Source organism: Schistocerca piceifrons, chromosome 4, assembly GCF_021461385.2.
Source record: "Schistocerca piceifrons isolate TAMUIC-IGC-003096 chromosome 4, iqSchPice1.1, whole genome shotgun sequence".
Taxonomy (NCBI): domain Eukaryota; kingdom Metazoa; phylum Arthropoda; class Insecta; order Orthoptera; family Acrididae; genus Schistocerca; species Schistocerca piceifrons.
The window spans coordinates 314,246,672-314,259,226 of record NC_060141.1 but is presented as its reverse complement, the minus strand read 5'-3'; positions in this window follow the sequence as shown (position 1 = coordinate 314,259,226).

The following is a 12,555-nucleotide window of genomic DNA, read 5'->3' as shown; positions in this document are numbered from 1 at the left end:
TATTTATAATTGTCAGTGCCTACTGTGCAGATGAGGGCGAGGTTATTAAAGAGGTTGTGGATGGTGTATTTGACTTCCACAATATGTCAAGATGGCGACTTACTAGCGTAGCACATTTAAAGAAAGCAATATGCATTACTGGGAAATGTATTAAGAGGATATGATTTTAACAAGGAATATATATTGATCTTTAATGACAACTGAAACATTTTACTACCTCGTAAGGATAATCCAACTTACACTCATCCTAACAAACGAATAAAACGTCATCAGAATTCACAGTCCAGAACTATCCGCACAAAAGTAACCTTACACTCCGCGAGCAGTTAACATCGAAGAATTTATGACTGCAAGAAATTGAATAAAATTATCAATAATGCAGTAACGAGCTTCCAAGTAATACCGAATCGCACCCTATCCGGGCTTATTTTACTGTGCGGAAACACGCGATCGAATAGCTGCACGCGGAATGATGGTAGTAAACGTATCCAGCTAACCTCATACGTAAAACTATACTTGATCACTTAATATAGATAGGTCGGACTTACTAGATTTCTTGTACATTGTAAAGTACACTCAACTACATGAAAGAAAGGTGACTTCCACCACAGCAGCGTGTGACCTCGAAAGTACGGGTAACTCTCGAACTTAAAATCGGAACCAGATTAGGTTTGTACTCGAATAGTAGTAACTCAGTTCACACAAGGAAATCACGTGGCTTCTAACCCGCGAACTCTTGCTGTTGGTCGAGAGCAAACTCGACTTGCCAAATACTTAGAAACAGTGACTTAGCAAAGACGGACACTCCGTTTAAGGAGACGGTGATGAGTTGTTAAGAAGTTTTGATTACCGTTGACAAAATTACTTTTTGTGGCACTATCATAACCAGTTTCGACCTAACAATGGCTATCTTCAGGGGGTGCAATATAAAAATTGAAGGCTTATATTAAGATGTGAAACAAGTAAAAGTATTTTCAGTAAGTGTACTTGCGAGCTAAGTTCCGTGCAATTAAAATAAGTGTGGACCATTACCACGGGCAGCATATGGTGAACGAATGTTCATGCGTTGTTAACTAAGCACAATATGGGAACTCGGAGACTTATACAGGTACAATCAAGAGTACTTTTCTTTTCCTACTGTCAGAAATGAACAAAGAGATTGCGAAAAGATGGTGTTTAGATACACGATGAACGAGAACTCCACCGACAAACTGTCGGCCATTGTTCGGGGATACCTTCTGATTATTTTGGTGTCAGGAACCAAGTCTTCCGGCGGTTCGTGATAGACTAATAATGTAATTTTTAAGTCTTCAGATTTTTGCCACAGTCACCCGTGCTGCTCTGAAAAATCTTTGATAACAGAAAAGAACTAATAAAGTTTTCTCAAGGGCTACCAACAGCGTCAGGTGGTTAAAATCTCACCATCTTTTGTATCATTACCTCTTTTCTGCGTAATTGCTGTGGTGCTGAATTAATTTTAGTTATTTAGTATGAAAGACAGTGCAGACTTCTACTTGCGGTTTGAAATACGCGCGCAGGTGTCAGTCGCCACCTACTGTGGTGATAATGTAACGTAGCAGCTTAAATTCTGAATATTGAGTTTGGGAACACCATGTATATTTTGAGAGCGAGTAAAGGCCTCTTAAATATACGTAGTGTGACTTAATACGCGAGCCAAAAGTTTCTTATTATTAATGGAAATGTTACGCTCTTTTTCAATGAATGACAACGTAAGCAACCCGCAACTAACCCAGCGATAATATAGAGCATGAAATGATTAGTGTGACTTAATACGCGAGCCAAAAGTTTCGTATTATTAATGGAAATGTTACGCTCTTTTTCAATGAATGACAACGTAAGCAACCCGCAACTAATCCAGCGATAATATAGAGCATGAAATGATTTCTCTCCCCGGCAAATTAATCTAAGTTTACACAGAAGGAAAGAATGGTAAAAAAACCAGCGTGTTTTTCAAATAATTGCAAACAATTTCTTTAACTTTATCTTTTTAAGATATAAGTTAATTTTCAACCCTCTGAATTAACTGAAAGTATTTTAAATCAGGGATGATGCCTCGCCTATGCCTTTCGATGTTAAATCTCTGAATAAGTTTAGTAATCAAAATATTAATTAACTTTAATGTTGAAAATTGACTGTAAAAGTTCATAAAAGCACTTTGAATTAGTTTCCTTAACGATTGAAGCTCTTTAACACTAAAATAATTATCCTTTAGTACACGTGATGGCGGACTCAGCGCCACCGAAAAAGTCGAAGCCATATGGGCAATCGACAGCAACATCATTATTATCTTTAAATAAATTTCACGTGGAGGAAGAGGTATTTTTGAAAGGAAATATAAGATACTTTCAATTAACAATATATTGTAGCCTTGAAGTACTAACAGCCAGTTTAACATACATGGACCCACAGACGAGAAAGAACAAACAGGTGAATAACAGAACAAACAGGGCCGAGCAATATATTTCATGGAACGTATTGAAATATAGTATTCTATGCAATTACTTTTTGTCACAGAATATTACCAGACTCGACAAAATGACTTACAATATAAGAGGCAGTATTTTCTCTTTTTACATTTCATTCATATCAGTTGAATAAATCGCGTCATACATGAGACGGGCTAACAGGTGACGCCACACTTTCTATCAAGCATTGTCAAGTGGTAAATCACTGCCGTGTCACCGTGACCTCTCCGTTATATAGGCGCGCTGCTGGCCAACTGCCGGCCGCTGTAGCCGAGCGGTTCTAGGCGCTTCAGTCTCGAACCGCTTGACCGCTACGGTCGCAGGTTCGAATACTGCCTCCGGCATTGATGTGTGTGATGTCCTTAGGTTAGTTAGGTTTAAGTAGTTCTAAGTTCTAGGGGACTGATGACCTCAGATGTTGTCCCATAGTGCTCAGAGCCATTCTTTCTGCTGGCCAACTGTGGCAATGTTTTCGTCTTGCGTCCGTCGCGCCCGCTTCAACCTCTCGATGGCCGGTCCCCGGGCTGTGCTCAGCCGCAAAACCGCCGAACTTGTTGTTCATGTTTCCAGTTACTTTTAGTTCTACCGCTTATTTTATGACGCTATCCCAAAGTCCCTTCGTCCTCATAATGACAGAGGCTTCGTCGAATAGATTTCTGTACCGATTTTATAAAGCGTGTTCCGCTACGAAAGATTTTTTCAGGATTGCGTAGGCGTAAACACCTCTAGAAAAATCAGCCGTGGTAGAAAACGTTTTAGAAAATCGACACAACATCTGTGATCATGAGGACAAAGGGGTTTTGGGATAGTGTCATAAAAGAAGCGGTAGAAAAAAAATCTGGAATCATCATCAACAAGGACGGCGGTTTGTAGCTCAGCACAGTTGTGACCCGACCACGCGAGGTTCAAGCGGGCCTGACGAACGCGGGACGTAAACATTGCCACCGTTGACGAAGAAGAGAGCACCAGTGACGTCACAGCCAGCAGCGCGGGTATGTGATAGCGAGGCCACGGCGACACGACAGTTATTTAGCACCTGACAACGGCCGAGAACAATTCAGTCGAAAGTTCGTGGGATTTTAACCACCTGACGTGGCTGGAAGCCTTAGAAGATTTCATTGATTCATATCGCCGCGAGACCATTCATTCATATACTGAAGCGCCGAAGAAACTGGTATAGTCATGCATAATCAGATGCAGAGATATGCAAACATTCAGAATACGGTTTTGCGGTCGGCGACGCCTGTATAAGACAAGTGTCTGGCACAGTTTTTAGATCAGTTACCCCGGCTACAATGGCATGTTATCAAGATTTAAGTGAGTCTGAACGTGGTGTTATAGTCGGCGCAGAAGCGATGGGACACAGGATATCCGAGGTAGCGATGTAGTGGGAATTTTCAACTACGACCATTTCACGAGTGTACCGTAAATATCAGATATCTGGTAAAACATCAAATCTCCGACATCGCTGCGGCCGGAAAAAGTTCCTGTGAGAACAGGCCCAACGGCTACTGAAGAGACTCTTTCAAAGCGACAGAAGTGCAACCTTTCCTCAGATTGTTGCAGATTTCAATGGTGGGCCATCAACAAATGTCAGCGTGCGAACCATTCAACAAAACAGCCGAAGGCTCACTCGTGTGCCCTTGATGACTGCACGACACAAAGTTTTAGGCCTCGTATAGGCCCGTCAACACTGACATTATACTGTTGATGACTAGAAACATGTTGCCTGGTCGGGCCGGTCTCGTTTCAAATTGCATCGAATGGATGGACGTGTACGGACGGGTATGGAGACAGCGTCGTGAATCCATGGATCCTGCATGTCAGTGGCGGACTCTTCAAGCTGGTGAGGCTCTGTAATGGTGTCTGGCGTGTGCAGTTGGAGTGATATAGGACTCCTGTTACATCTAGATACGGCTGTGACAGGTGACACGTACGTAAGCATCCTATCTGATCACCTGCATCCTTTCATGTCCATTGTGCATTCCGACGGACTTGGGCAATTCCAGCAGGACAATGCGACGCCCCACACATCCAGAATTGCTACGGAGTGGCTCGAGGAACACTCTTCTGAGTTAAAATACTTCCGCTGGCCACCAAACGTCCCAGAAATGAACATTATTGAGTATATCTGGTATGTCTTGCAATGTGCTGTTCAGAAGAGAGTTCCACCCTCTCGTACTCCTTACGGATTTACGGACAGTCCCCGTAGGATTCATGGTATCAATTTCCTCCAGCACTACTTCAAATATTAGTCGAGTCCATGCTACGTCGTGTAGTGGCACTTCAGAGACCCTGCACGATATTAGGCAGGTGACCATTTTCTTTTGCTCTCCAGTGTACAACACGAAGACGCCCATAATATGCAATAACCAAGACGTAGAACACACAAAACAAAATAATGCAATAACCTCAGAGAGATGAAACAGTAGTCGATATCGGCAGGTGGTACCCAGAGTTCCTACTCCGTGCCGCTGTCTCCGCAGTTGTCACTGGAGTATGGTTGAAGAGGATCAACGTCGGATCAAAACAGGTTACAACTTATGTACAAAGTTGTATCTATGTCATCAAGACTGTTGAACATAATATTTTATTAAGTGTAAAAGCACTGTGATGCGGTTGCCGTTGTGCAGCACCTCCATTGCAATCAATGAACCCATACAAGAGGTGCATATCGACCAAATCTTCTTCTACAATTCTATCCATAGTACTGTTGTTTATCTGTGTTAACGTAGAGATAGCACCTCCAGAAAACAAACCCTTAGACATAACCGAGCTGTACCGAATACAGACCTGAGGGGAACGAATTAAATGGACATTACTGCTGTCAACAGTAGTACCGAAGTCAAGGCACATAGCGCGTACCGTCGGCATTTGCGCTGTTACCCACTATTTTCAGTGTAATGTAGATACAGAACTAAATGGGACAAGAAACCAAAATAAATGCTATAACTCTGTAACGACCAGCCGAAGACATTGGGTTCGACATACCAAAATACTCAGAAGGTATCCCTGAACTACCTCTGAAAGTTTTTCAGTGGGTTTCTAGTTCACCTCGTATAATGAAACTGGTTAGTGCAAGATCCCGAAGATTAAAGCAAAATAAATATTGCGATACGGCAAAGGATGAAATATACTGCGAAGAAATGAAAGATCCGAGGAACAGTCATCTTTCAAGCCTAATGTCTATTGTGGAATCCTCCAATTGTTGAAGGACTCAACCAAGTAAGACTGGAGACAATCATCGTCGATGATCAGGCAAATCCGCTAAATACAACGTTACATGTCGGGAAGGACAGGGACTCCTAGATTACTTTCTGAGTATTATTAATCGGAGGCGCATGCGATAAGCTAAGGCGGTGGGAGCTGAAGCGAGAAATGGGTGTTCATCAATCGGAGCAAATCTCAGCGGCATTCCTGTTTCATATTGCGTCCTTGCAGGACATATAACGCAATAAAGGACGACTAGCGGCGGACAAAGAGCGGGGAATTCAATACAGCTGAACAGCACTCGCAAAAGGCATTCTCTCCACAGAGAGACGGATCAATGCGTCCATCACATGCGAGACAACATACAGCGAATTCCACAGGGACTCTGCTCAGTTCAGTGCAATTTGTCCGCTGGACGGTCGACAGCGCAAGGCTCAGAGAAAGACAGAAGACGTCCATTTAGAAGGTTTATTATCACAGTAGTTGGCAGTTGGTATTTACGCAGTCAAGTGTTACAGTGCGACAGATACGAAATTTTATACATTGTTTCGTCGAAGAGGTAGAGAACATCAAACGAACAGTATCAGTACTGTTGTTGTTTGATATCTATACTGTCAACAACATGCTACTATATCTTGAGTCTCCTGTACTTTAAAATCATCATTATTTACCTCTTTTTCCGTCAGTGTACGGAAAAAGAATATTTCTCAATTGTCTGCCGAAATGGAGATCAATTATGAAGAAGAGTTATTAAAATAAGAGTCAGTTTAGAATAACTGATTGGTCGTGAATACATCAGAATGTACTCTGCTTGAGAAAAGTCTAAGTAGAAACGTTTTTTCCACTTCCGCCGATGAGATGAAACTGTGTATTTGAGGGTAATCACCGGCAGGGGCAAGAGGCCTACTCCACAGTGACACCCAACAGTTCACGTATGAAGGGAAAGTGTGTGGTAGACACTGGAGACCGCGACCTCAGGAGATTTAGAAATGCGAAAGCAATCAGTTAAAAAGTGATATTGCTGCTTTCACAAAATATTACAGCAAAAGAATTGTTATGAGGCACAGCAAGCACTGGAAAAAATTACAATCTGCCCGGTTCTCATAACCAACGCATCAATAGCGTTTCATATTTTAGTTTTATTTATTTATTTATTTATTGTTCCGTGGGACCACATTTAGGAGAAGTCTCCATGGTCATGGAACGAGTCAATACATGAAATTATAACACGATTGTAGAAACAGATAAAATGAAATATAAGAAACATATTCAGGTGACAAGTCGTTAGTTTAAATAAAGAAAATCAAGAATGTAACACTGGAATTTGCTTAATTTTTTAGCTCTTCCAGGAGCTCCTCGACAGAATAGAAGGAGTGAGCCATGAGGAAACTCTTCAGTTTAGCCTTAAAAGTGTTTGGGCTACTGCTAAGATTTTTGAGTTCTTGTGGTAGCTTATTGAAAATGGATGCAGCAGAATACTGCACTCCTTTCTGCACAAGAGTCAAGGAAGTGCATTCCACATGCAGATTTGATTTCTGCCTAGTATTAACTGAGTGAAAGCTGCTAACTCTTGGGAATAAGCTAATATTGCTAACAACAAACGACATTAAAGAAAATACATACTGTGAGGGCAATGTCAAAATTCCCAAACTATTGAATAGGGGTCGACAAGAGGTTTTCGAACTTACACCATACATAGCTCGAACAGCCCGTTTTTGAGCCAAAAATACCCTTTTTGAATCCGAAGAATTACCCCAAAAAATAATACCATATGACATAAGCGTATGAAAATATGCGAGGTATACTACTTTTCGTGTTGAAATGTCACTTATTTCAGATACTGTTCTAATGGTAAATAAAGCGGCATTTCGTTTCTGAACAAGATCCTGAACATGGGCTTTCCACAACAGCTTACTATCTATCCATACGCCTAGGAACTTGAACTGTTCCGTCTCGCTTATAACATGCCCATTCTGTCTGATTAAAATGTCAGTTCTTGTTGAATTGTGGGTTAGAAACTGTAAAAACTGAGTCTTACTGTGATTTAGCATCAAATTATTTTCCACAAGCCACGAACTTATATCATGAACTACATTATTTGATAATGTTTCAATAGTACACACAAGATCCTTCACTACCAATGTGGTGTCATCAGCAAACAGAAATATTTTTGAATCACCTGTAATACTAGAAGGCATATCATTTACATAAATAAGAAACAGCAATGGCCCCAGCACCGACCCTTGGGGAACGCCCCATTTAACAGTGCCCCATTGGGACTGAACATCATTACCACTCTCAATATTGCGGAAGATTACCTTCTGCTTTCTGTTCTTAAAGTAGGAGGCGAACCAATTGTAAGCTACTCCCCTTACTCCATAATGTTCCAACTTCTGCAGTAATATTTTGTGGTCAACACAGTCAAAAGCCTTCGTTAAATCAAAGAAAACACCTAACGTTCGCAACCTTTTATTTAATCCGTTCAACACCTAACAGAGAAAAGAGACTATAGCATTTTCAGTTGTTAAGCCATTTCTAAAACCAAACTGTACATTTGACAGCAAATTATGTGAATTTAAATGCTGCAGTAACTTTGTATATATAACCCTCTCGATAACTTTAGCAAACACCGATGGCATAGAAATAGGTCTATAATTGTCAACATTATCCCTGTCTCCCTTTTTATAAAGTGGCTTCACGACCGAGTACTTTAATCGGTCAGGAAACCGACCACTCCTAAAGGAAAAGTTACAGATATGGCTAAGTACTGAGCTAACATACGTGGAACAATACTTCAGTATTCTGCTAGATACCCCGTCATATCCATGAGAGTTCTTGGTCTTTAGAGATTTAATTATTAACTCAATCTCCCTCTTGTCAGTATCATGGAGGAGCATTTCAGGTAACAGTCTCGGAACACTTTTTTCTAAGAGCGCTATATGATTCCCTGTTGCGACTAGGTTTCTATTTAGTTCACCTGCTATATTCAGAAAGTGATTATTAAGTACTGTACATATATGCGACTTATCAGTAACACGGACATCCCCACTACGCACTGATTCTGTATTCTCGACCTGTCTCTGCAGACCAGCCACTTCCTTTACGACTGACCACATGGTTTTAATTTTATCCTGAGACTTAGCTATTCTATCTCCATACCACATACTAGAAGGCATATCATTTACATAAATAAGAAACAGCAGTGGCCCCAGCACCGACCCTTGGGGAACGCCCCATTTAATTAATCTATTCGAATTTCACATTGTACAGTGGTTCCTGGCTCAATTATTACAAACATCAATGCTATCCACACTTGGAGACCGTATCGCTGGATTGCCTACTAGTGAGGACGTCACGTGTAAAGCCTTCTCATTCACACATACGGTTTTCTAACTTGACATTTTATACGAGTCGTTTTTTAAAATTACTTTTTATACTTCTAATTTGCTGTTTTTGATTGATGCAGGCGTCAAAATTTCAACGGCTGAAGGAAGATAGTCACCGTAAAATAATAGTTGCAATTACTTGTAAAGTGAATTTGTTTGTCACGATGTCATGGTAAAATCAACTGCAGTTTTAAAAAGTGGATGCCTAGAGGATTCCGGAAAGGATATTCTTTAAGCTGGACTAATGACTATGAAGATCTATGTTAATCCTGTTTAACTACCAACGACTGCAAAACTGCTGAAGAACTCCTAAAAGATTTGGGTAAAGCTAGTAAAGAATGCTGGGAACGAAATCAGAGAGTTAAGATTTGAAGAGATCAAGCAGGGAGGTATGCAGTCTCTTAAGAAAAATAGGAGGAAATCAACTGTCTACCAACAAAAATCCTGAAGTAATACAAGACCAGATACCAAATAGAATAACTTCCCCTACAGAACATTTTCATGTGAGCCACCACATGCTAGAATGGTTAAGAAGGAGCTTGTCATCCTGTGGCTGAAGGCACCCAACAAATCAGAGTATTCCAGAGACTTTACCTTAGATGAAATCAATGTAGCACTCAAAGAAATGAAAAAAGGCAAAGCTCCAGGATTTGATGGGATACAACCAGAGATCCTCATCAGTTGCGAAAACGAGACTCGTAAGTGCTTGCAAGCCCATCCTTAATGTTGTAATATCCAGTAAACTTCCAAAAGCCTTCAAAAGAACAAAAATCATAGCTACATTGAAGCCTGGTAAACAAGGTGAATTAAGTTGTTAGCTGTCGTCGAATCGCACTCTTGAGCTGCTGCTACAAGCTTTTAGAAAGACTCATCCTTAAAAAATTCAGTCCAAAGATCCATGAAGCAGGATTCACAGCTAACAGAAGCTACAGAAGCCAAGTACTTAGCTTGACCACACACACACACAAACCGGCCGCCAACAATGACTTATATATTGGCTATTGTTGATCTTACAACTGCCTGTAGCACAGTATGGAAACAATGAGTTCAGTAAAACGTCGCAAGTGCTGTACACTGTCAAACCACAGTTAGGCTCATAAACTACATCTTTTTGTCCAAAGACTTCCAAGTGGTTCCCGGCAATCGATTAAGTGGGCAGAAGAATCTTGATAATGATTTTCTCTGGGGTTGAGTTTGGGCACCATTCCAATTCAACTTACACTACGTGATCAAAAGTATCCTGACACAGCCAGAAACATACGTTTTCCATATTAGGTGCACTGTGCTGCCACCTACTGCCAGGTATCCCATATTAGCGACCTCAGTAGTCATCAGACATCGTGAGAGAGCAGAATGCGGCGCTCCGTGAAACTTACGGTCTTCGAATGTGGTCACGTAATTGGGTGTCACTTGTGTCATATGTCTGTACGTGAGATTTCTACACTCCTAAGCATCCCTAGATCCACTGTTTCCGATGTGATAGTGAGGTGGAAACGTAAAGGGACACGGACAGCTCAAAAGTGTACTGGCCGACCCCGTCTGATGACTGACAGAGACCGCCAACAGCTGAAGAAGGTCGTTACGTATAATAGACAGACATCTATCCAGACTATCAAAACTGCATCAGGATCGACTGCAAGTACTATGACAGTTAGGTGGGAGGTGAGAAAACTTGGATTTCAAGGTCGAACGGCTGTTCATAAGCCACACATCACGCCGGTAAATGCCAAACGACGCCTCGCTTGGTGTAAGGAATGTAAACATTTGACGATTGAACAGTGGAAAAACGTTGTGTGGACTGACGAATCACGGTACATACTGTGGCGATCCGCTGACAGGGAGTGGGTATGGTGAATTCTAGGTGAACGTCATCTGCCAGCGTGTGTAGTGCCAACAATAAAATTCGGAGGCGGTGGTGTTATGGTGTGGTCGTGTTTTCTATGGAGAGGCTTGCACCCCTTTGTTTTGCGTGGCACTATGACAGCGCAGGCCTACACTGATGTTTTAAGCAGCTTCGTGCTTCCCAGTGTTGAAGAGTGATTCGGGAGTGGCGATTGCATCTTTCAACACGATCGAGCACCTTGTTCATAATGCACGACGTGTGGCATAATGCACTGGCCTGCACATAGTCCCGACCTGAACCCTGCAGAACACCTTTTTGATGTTTTGGAACGCCGAATTTGTGTCCGGCCTCACCGGCCGACATAGATACCTCTCCTCAGTGCAGCACTCCATGAAGAATGGGCTGTCATTCCCCAAGAAATTTTCCAGCACGTGATTGAACGTATGCCTGCGAGATGGGAAGCTGTCATCAAGACTAAGGGTGGACCAACACCATAATGAATTCCAGCATTACCGATGGAGGGCGCCACGAACTTGTAAGTCATTTACAGCTAAATGCCCGGATACTTTTGATCACATAGTGTATATACATCTGACCTTCCTGAAACAGAGTCATGAATGTTCAAACTTCATTTATGTGGACTATCTCACTTTGGCTACTTAAAAGAGAAGCCCTTGAAGCTGGTGAAGAGCTAGTCTTTGTAAACCTAAGTACGTCGTATGGATACTTCAGAAAGATGTGACTGACACCAAATCCAACTAAGATCGAAGTTAGTTACTTTCATCCTAACATTAGAAGGCTAATGCAAAGCTAAATGTCCTCTTCAATCCTAAAGTTCTCCACCACCAAGACTTCCCAAAATATTTACGAGTAACTCTTAATAGAACCCTGTCCTACAAGTAACACACAGTATATGCCGCTCCAGAGCTGAGATTGTGCAGTAATACCATACAGAAGGGGAGTGGTACGTCTTGGAGCGCAAGAGCTGCAGCACTTCTTTAGGACTTTTGTACCTTGCTGCCGAATATTGTGCTCAAGTATCGCTTAATGGTCCACATATGAACATGTGAGAAAAATCGATGTTTAGCTAAAAGCAATAAAAGGTTGCACCAGATCCACTCCTCTTCACTGGTTACGTCTCTTAGCTACAATGCGGCACCAGATCTTCGATGACAGAATGTCGTCGTCAGGAAATGGAAAAAATTACTTAAAATTCCCCGGCTCCCAATCCACTCTGATGTTCCTGAACTTAGAATTAACCGATTAAAATCCAGGCAGTCAGCCATTATATTGGCAAGCAGAGGATTTCAACACGAAGAAGAAGTGGTCAGAAACATAGAGAAGCATTGCCCGTGAGATTATCAGACTCTCAGAAGACCTGGTACAACACCATCTGGCATGGAATTACCAAGATGTGATTGGAAAACATTTAACAGTACTCGTTCTGGCTACGACATCTGTACAAAAAGCCTTCACTGAAGGGGAAACGCTTCATTTTCTCCGCGTAACAAACTGCAGCAGCAAACTTACCGTTGAAACATAGGATTTCTTTACAGTGACAGAAGCAGTTCTTAAATGGATTAAAAACTTATGTATTAATTTGTAGATTTACTAAACTGTTCACGTATGT